The sequence below is a fragment of the Elephantulus edwardii genome, unplaced genomic scaffold (genome assembly GCF_000299155.1).
Source record: "Elephantulus edwardii isolate Elephantulus edwardi_28Jun2011 unplaced genomic scaffold, EleEdw1.0 scaffold00064, whole genome shotgun sequence".
NCBI lineage: Eukaryota > Metazoa > Chordata > Mammalia > Macroscelidea > Macroscelididae > Elephantulus > Elephantulus edwardii.
In genome coordinates, this window is record NW_006399814.1 from 81751 (window position 1) to 90217 (window position 8467).

Sequence of the window (8467 nt, forward strand, 5' to 3'; positions counted from 1 at the left end):
ATGTTTGGGAGGCTGGAGGGACAGTGTTAAGAGAGAAAGACACTTGATGAGATTAATTGATTCAGTGATTGGGGTAATGGGAGTAGGTGTGTCAGAGACAGTGAGGTTGGCACAGGATAGAGCAGGATTTAGGGCTCTTGTTCTTACGGCGGCTATGAGTCGTAAACGATTCGACGGCACATAACAACAACATCCCTATAGCTAATGGCTGCCCGTGGTGGACAGTGTTTGTTGGAACTCCCAGTTTAAGACAGGCTTGGAAGCAGGCGTGCTATCCACCTCCTAAACCACATGCATCTGGAAACCCTATGAACTAGGAGAAACGACAATAGTTATAGAAAGGCTTCAGGCCTTTTGTTCATAGGCCTTTTATTCTATGAGTCGTTCTCAACAGCAATCAATAATAACAACATACCTTACTGGCTTCAAGGAGGTACTTCAAGAAAGCCGCCAGGGACTCATTCAACCCCTGTGCGACAGAGCTTACTTTGGAAACATTGGTAGGGTTCTGGACGGCCTTCCTGAGTCCCTGCAGCAGAGCCTGGCAGCAGGTGTTGAGAATCTCTTTAACTTTACTAGTGTTGGGGTCCTACTCTGGGAGGATTCACACTATTCGAGCATCCTGATCTACTCCTGTGGCTCTTTATGGCCTGGGGACCACCTTCTTGGCTTCTACTGGAATCTTTTCTCATTCCTCCTTTTCTCATTTCCTTCAATGTAAAGAGAGTCTGCAGTAGCTGCTGTCAATCATCCCAGGTTGGCTAATGTGTAAAGCAAATGGACTCTAGCTTCTTCTGCCGCTCCTGGTGCTGCTTGGGTGCTCGTTTGGTGCAGACCTGGTACCTCTTTTGTGAAGCAGCTGCTGAGGAGACTCCGGCACTCACCATGGCTGATGAGAAACCCAAGGATGGAGTCAAGACTGAGAACAACGATCATATTAATTTGAAGGTGGCAGGGCAGGATGGTTCTGTGATGCAGTTTAAGATTAAGAGGCTTACACTTAGTAAACTAATGAAAGCTTATTGTGAATGACAGGGTTTGTCAATGAGGCAGATCAGATTCTGATTTGACAGACAGCCAATCAATGAATCAGATACACCTGCACAGTTGGAAATGGAGGATGAAGATACAATTGATGTGTTCCAGCAGCAGACAGGAAGTGTCTTCTAAAATAAACACAGAGGAGCCTGCTGTTTTACTCCAGAACTCTGTTCCTGCAGACCAGGAATACATTCTCAATTAGAAAACCACTATTGGGTTCCAGCACATCCTGACTACTACAGCATAGTTTTCTCTCTTCTTTCATTTCCCCCTCCCTATTCTTTTATTGTACATAAAGTAGCTGGTGCATGTGCACATGCATATTGCAGGTTTGGGGTTTTTTTTTATAAACTAAATGGCCAATGATATGTTTTGATCAACATCTAGTGGAGGGGGAAAAATACTGGTTCTGTGAAAATACCCCCTTTCTCCCTAAGTGGCATGCTCATTCAGCTCTTATCTTTATATTCCAATAAGTTGTTCTGTTGTCACTGTTTAACAAAAAAAAAGACATAAAAATCCTTACATACCTTGTTTGATTGGAGAATTTTAATGTTTTCATTTATCATTGTGAAACCAAGGACCATTTAAAACTTTTTTGTATGTAGCTGTTACATGTAGGGCAATCTGTCTTTTTCATTTTTAATTTTATTATTTTGTGTGTGTGCACTGTCAAATCAGATCTGACTGGTACAGGAGATTGTCCCTCCTTCTTCAGCAGAGCATCTGGTGGATTCGAACTGTGCACCTCTGAGATTGCAGTGCAGCTTCTTGCCATGAGGCCACCAGAGCTCAAAGGGCAATCTGTCTTTAAGTAAGGGCAAAGTACTCTAAAAGAAATGAATCATAGATAGTTTTCACTTCAAGTCAAGCGTCTTGTTGTTTAAATGAACTTCTTTAAAAAAAAGAAAGAAAAAAATGGACTCTAACAGAGAAATTAAAGCTTGAGGCTTCTCAGAAAAGATTGAGTTCTGGTGCCTCCAATTGTAGAGGTCACTAGTGGTGAAAGGGACATACTGATAAGCCTCCCCTCATGTATCTGAATAATAGGAAGGAGGGAATCATGCGGGTGGACGATAGTGGGTGCTTCAATCCCCCTTTGTCCCATTCAAGTATATGGAGGAGACAGAGTAAAGATATTTTCGGAGGTAGTGGAGTCTGGGGATTGAGGCTGGATTCAGACTGACCTGGAGTAGGGCTGGCCTTTGGGAAGTAGAGGAACCAGGTCCTCTTCAGGACGGCTTGGCAAAATAGAATAAGTAGTGGAATCAACCTTAGCCCATTTGGGGAGTTCTCAGAGGGTGATTAGAATTCTGCTGCCAGTTTTCATAGAACAAGTTTTTAGCCAGGGTGGGGGTCTCAAAAGAAGATGTACCAAATAACAATGTAAGGAAACTGGTCTGAGTGTCCAGGCTTTCCTGTGACTGAATCCCAAACATTTTGGGCAATCTGGGAGCTAAAAGTTCCTGAATAGGCCCAGCCCACATCCATAGTGGGACACTCTGAGGGTTCTAAGATGCTATCTAGAGACCTTTACACTATACAGATATGCAGCTTCTGGGGAATAAACATCCCTAAAGTGAGTAAGGATGCACCCTAGGGAAGGTGGAGGACCGAGAAGACCCCCCCCCCCATAGGATAGTAGAGAAAAGAGGGCACAAAATGCAGTAAATAAAGAGAGCCCAGGCTGTCCTGATGACACAGAAGTGGATGACAAAGTCTCGAACCATCCAAGCTGAGGGGTGGGGGAGGTGAGTACCCAGGGTCTCTCAAACGCACATTAGGAAGACTGATAACGGGCCGACAGACCAGTACGGCTCCATCGGTGAAAACAGTGAGATAACAAAAAAACTGCCAGGCACCTACAACCAGGAGAAGATAAAATAGATGAATGGAATCTTCTAAGAATCAAATCCCTATTCACATCCAAAAACTTCTCCAACAGGGTAAAAAAGGAAGCCACAGACAGGGAAAAAGTATTTGGTAATGACATATCAGATAAGGGATTTACATCCAGAATTTATAAAATACTTGAGCACCACAACAAGATAAAGGTAAATAATCCAATAGAAAATTGGGCACAGGATATGAACAGACACTTCACCGAAGAAGACATTCAGATGGCTAACAAATACATGAAGAAATGTTCATGGGGTAAGACTGAGAAAAACTGGATAAATTATGCATACTGCATTGAAACAGATGAGGGAGAGAATAAAAGCGATATATGATAGGGTATTATGGTTATCACAAGAGTCCAGAATTAAGGTTGCATAGTGGAGTGTACTCGGGGCGGTGGGAGGGGTCTGGGGGGGATTGTATACCAAAGAAAGAATCTTTCACTTTTCAAAGAGAGGAGTGAACTGGGGTGGGGGGAGGGCTGGGCAGGGAGAAAAGTGCAACAATGAATGAATGGAAATTCAAAATCTCTGTAAATGTTCACTAAAATGAATAGAATAAAATTTAAAAGAAGAAATGTTCAAAATCCCTACCTGTAAGAGAGATGCAAATTAAAACAACTATGAAATATCATCTTACCCAGTCAGAATAGCAAAATTTAACAGAACAGCAAACAACAAATGCTGGCGAGGTTGTGGAGAAACTGGAACCCTTATTCACTGTTGGTGGGAGTGTAAAATGGTGCAACCACTGTGGAAGGTGGTATGGTGCTTTCTCAAAAAGTTGCAAATAGAGATACCATTTGACCCAGCAATTCCACTACTGGGAATATACCCCAAAGAGACCATAACAGACATCCAAGCAGATATATGCACACCCATGTTTATCGCGGCTTTGCTCACAATAGCAAGGAGTTGGAAACAACTTAAGTGCCCATCAACAAACGAATGGATAGAGAAGCTGTGGTATATTCACACAATGGAATACTACGCTGCATTGACAAACAAGAAACTCATGCAATATTATTCAAAATGGATGAGCCTGGACAACATTATGGTGAGTGAAGTATCTCACAAAAGGACAAATACTTCATGGTGTCACTGTTGTAAAACAGGACTGACCTTGGGGTTGTGGGGAGACTGAGAAAGATATACTGCATTGAAACAAATGAGGGAGGAAACTGTTTAAAAGGGATATGTGATTAGATATTTGTGTCATGACAGGAGTCCAGAGCGAAGGCTGCATAATGGAGTGGACCTGGGGGGAGGGATTGTAAAACAATGAAAGAATTTTTCTTTTACTTTTCTAAGAGGGTAGTGTTCTAGGGGGGGAGGGATGGGAGGGGAGAAAAGTGCAACAATTAATGAATGGAAATCCAAAGTCTCTGTAAATTTTCATTGAAATTAATAATAAATTTTTAAAAAGAACCTGTATTCATATTTACATGATCACCAAGTGTTTCCTGTTTATGAAGGGAAAACTAAGAAAAAAAAATATGTTATATATAAGCTTAAAAAATAAAAAGAAAAGTTAAAAAAAGTGTTACAAGAAATATCAAAGAATGTGCTTAAGGGAAAGAAACATTATAATACCAGATAAAACTTTGAATTTATACAATTATCTTAGGAATTGCATAAATGGAGATAAATATAAAAAATACTCATTTTTAAAAACATAAATGATGACAATACACAGGAATCAGGCTGGTTATGTCTTTGGACAGAGATCACTGTTAGTCTGTCAGGCTGTCAGGGTTGTGCTGGCTTGCATGGTACCATGATGCTGTAAGCTATGCCAGCAATATTTCAAATATCAGCACCCAAGGTGGACACCACGGTGGGCAGATTTCAGCTGAGCACCCACACAAAGACAGACTAGAAGAATGGGTCATCTGTTTCTGAAACAGCAGGTCTTTGAAAACCCTATGAATAACAGAAGAATATTGGTGGACATAGTGCCAGAAAATGAGCCTTATCAGTTGGAAGACATTAAAAATGTTCATGGAGAAGAGTCACCTCCTCTAACTTGTTGTTTTGTGTCGTTGCGTTATCTGCAGCCTATAGTAACCCTATGTACAGTAGCTCTGAAGCCTGCCCTGTCCTAGGCCAGTCTTGCTCATTTCTACACACCAATCCCCATTGCCCCAGTTATGTATCAATCCATCTCATCTGGGGTCTTCCTCTCTTGTGCTGTCCCTCCACCCTTCCAAGCATGATGTCCTTCTCCAAGGACTGGTCCCTCCTGGCCACATGCCCAAAGTGTGTGAGACAGAGCTTCAAAACTCTAGCCTCCAAGGAGAAACTTGATTTCATCCTCTCCAAGACAGACCTATTTGTTATCTTGACTTTTTGTTTCAAGACTCTTCTCCAACGCCACAGCTCGAAGGCTTCTATTCTTGTTATCCTTAGTCATTGTCCAGCTCTCTGACGCCTGCTCAAAGTAGAGTCTCTTAATGATGTTGTTGTTTTTGTTGTTAGATGCTATGGGGCCAAGTCCGACTAATAGAGGTCTTGTGAACAAGAGATCTGAATCCTGTCCTATACTGTGCCAAGCTTATCAACTCTGTGTGTAAACCTATTGCTGTAGTCATTGCTTCAATACATCTCCTTTAGGAGTCTTACACTTTTTCGCTGATTCTCCACATTCCTAAACATTATGTCTCTTTCAAAAGAATAGGATTTCCTAACAACATGCCCAAAGTAAGTGAGACAAAGCTTCACCATTCTGCTTTCAAGTAGCACTCTGGCTGTACTTTTCCCAAGAATATGTTTATTCTTTCAGCAGTCTGTGAGATATTCAGTATTCTTCGCCAATATCACAAATCAAAGGCATCAATTCTTCTTCTGTCATTCATACTGTCTAGCTCTTAGACTGTGTGTATCACAACAAACTCTGGCTAACTCTAAGAATGGAAATCCCAGAACACTTGATTGTGTCTATGTGAAACCTATACTTGGACCAGGAGGCAGTTGTCAGAACAGAGCTAGAAAACACCATATGGCTCAAAAGCAGAAAGGGTGTACACAAGGGATGTGTCCTATCTCCATACCTTTTCAAGCTATATGTGAAACAGATGAGCCGGGAGTCTGGGCTCTGTGAAGAGGAATGTGGCATCAGGATTGGAGGAAGACTCATGAACAACCTGCATTACGCAGATGACACAACCTTGCTTACTGAAACTGAGGAGGACCTGAGGCTTTGCTGCAAAAGGTCAATGCCTGCAGCCTTAAATAGATATTGAACCTTAACATCAAGAAAACAAAAATTCTCACCTCTGGGCCAATTGGAAGCACCAAGATGGATGGTTGAAGAGATTGAGATTGTTAACAGCTTCAGTTTGCTTGGCTCCACAATCAATTCTTGGCACCAGCAGTCAGGAAATCAAAAGACAAATTGCACTGGAAAAGCCTGCAGTCAGGGACCTTTCCAGAGTACTGAAGAGCAACAATGTTAGTCTGGAGGATAAGGTGAACCTGATTCAGGCCATGGTCTTTGCAATTACTTGTTATCCATCAGAAAGCTGGACAATGACTAGGGATGACAGAAGGAGAATTGACACCTTTGAGCTGAGGTTCTGGAGAAGAGTAATGAATGGACTGCTAGGAGAAAAAACAGGTTCATCCTGGAGAAGTTGAAACCAGGCTGCTCCATCTGACACATTTGGGGCATGTTGCAAGGAGGGACCAGTCCTTGGAGAGGGACATCATGCTTGGGAGGGTGGAGGGACCGTGCAAGAGAGGAATAGCCTGGATGAAATGAATTGACTCAGATGAATGGGGCAATGGAAATAGGTATGTCATAGACAACAAGGTTGGCTCACAGGGTTTAGGGCTATTGTACATAGGGTCACTGTGAGTCACAAGCAACTTGATGGTGCATGTAACAGCTATTCACAGATTTTTCAGAGGTCTGCTATTTCAGAAGTAGATGGCCAATCCTGCTTCCTAGTCTGTTTTAATCTTGAAGCTCTATTGAGACCTTTCCACTATGGGTGACCCTTCTGGCATTTGAAACACATAGGAAGGATTGGAACTGAGGAGGACATGAGATATTTGCTGCAGAATGTCAAGGACTGTAGTCTTCAATAGGGATTGAAGCTCAACACTAAGAAGACAAAGATTTTCACCACTGGGCCAATTGGCAGCATCATGGTAGAAGGATAAGCAACTGAGATTGTTAATAACTTCAGCTTGCTTGGTTCCACAATAAACAATCTTGGTACCAGTAGCCAAGAAATCAAAGACAAATTGCATTGGGAAAGTCTACTGTTAGGGACGGACCTCTCTAGAGTACTAAAAAGCAACGATGTCAGTCTGAAGACTAAGGTGTACTTGACCCAAGCAATGATCTTCGCAATTACTTGCAATGCATCAGAGAGCTGGACAAAGACTAAGGATGATAGAAGAATAAATGCATTTTATTTGTGGTGCTGGAGAAGAGTCTTGAACATAATGTGGACTGCCAGGAGAACAAACAGGTTATTCCTGGAGAGGGTGAAACCAAGCTGTTTCCTGGAGGCAAGGATTTCGAAGCTCCATCTCACATACTTTGCCCACATGACCAGGAGGGACCAGTACTTGTGAAAGGCCATCATTCTTGGAAGGATGAAAGGACAGTGCAGGAGTGGAAGACTCAGGATGAGATGGACTGTGTGTCTGGGGAAAAGGGATTAGGTCTGTCAGATATGATGAAATTGGCTCAAGATAGAGAGCAGGGTTCAGAGCTATCTATTGTACATAGCATCACTGTGAGTCACAGATGACTCGACAGCACATAACAACAACAGGAAGTGTGACAAGGCTCAAAATGAGGAGAAGCAGTTGCAAACATCCAATAAGAATTGGAACATGGAATATACAAAGTATGAATCTATGAAAATTGTAAGTTGTGAAAAATGAAATGGAAAGCATAAAGACTGATATACTAGTCTATTGGCTAGCTTGAATCAGACATTCACATCATCTGCTGTGCCAAAATTGACAGATTGAAGAAAAATGGTGTGGCATTTATCAACAAAAAAGAGCACTTCAAGACATATTCTGAAGCACAATTCTATCTATGTGCTTATAGAAGACCTTTTGAGACAGCTTAGTCCTCAAACTGACATCATTACTCCTCAATAATTTGGAGACATCCCTAACTGCAGACTTTCCCAGTTCAAAGCATCTCCTTATTTCCTGATTGCTGAAACCATGGGTGTTAATTGTGGATTCAAGCAAGATAAAGTTGTTGGCACATTCAATCTCTTCTCCACTTATCATGACGTTGCCTATCAGTCCAATGGTAATCTTTCTTTTTTTTTTTCCATTGAAATGTAATCCTCACCAAAGGCTGAATTCTTCATCTGTCACAAGTGCTTCAATTGCTTTCAGCAATTTGCATAACACAGGTTATTGATGAGTCTTCTCCCAATCCTGATGCCACATTCCTCCTTTTACTCAGCATATAAATTAAATAGGTATGGAATAATGATGGTTTGAGGACTAAGGTGCATCTGATTTAGGCCATGGTCTTCCCGATCACTTGC

General features: G+C 41.8%; 1 pseudogene; it reads left to right on the top strand.

Annotated features, from left to right (window-relative positions):
* Positions 1 to 885: 885 nt before the first annotated feature.
* LOC102861456 lies at positions 886 to 1170 on the top strand (annotated as a pseudogene).
* The last annotated feature ends 7297 nt before the right edge of the window (positions 1171 to 8467 follow it).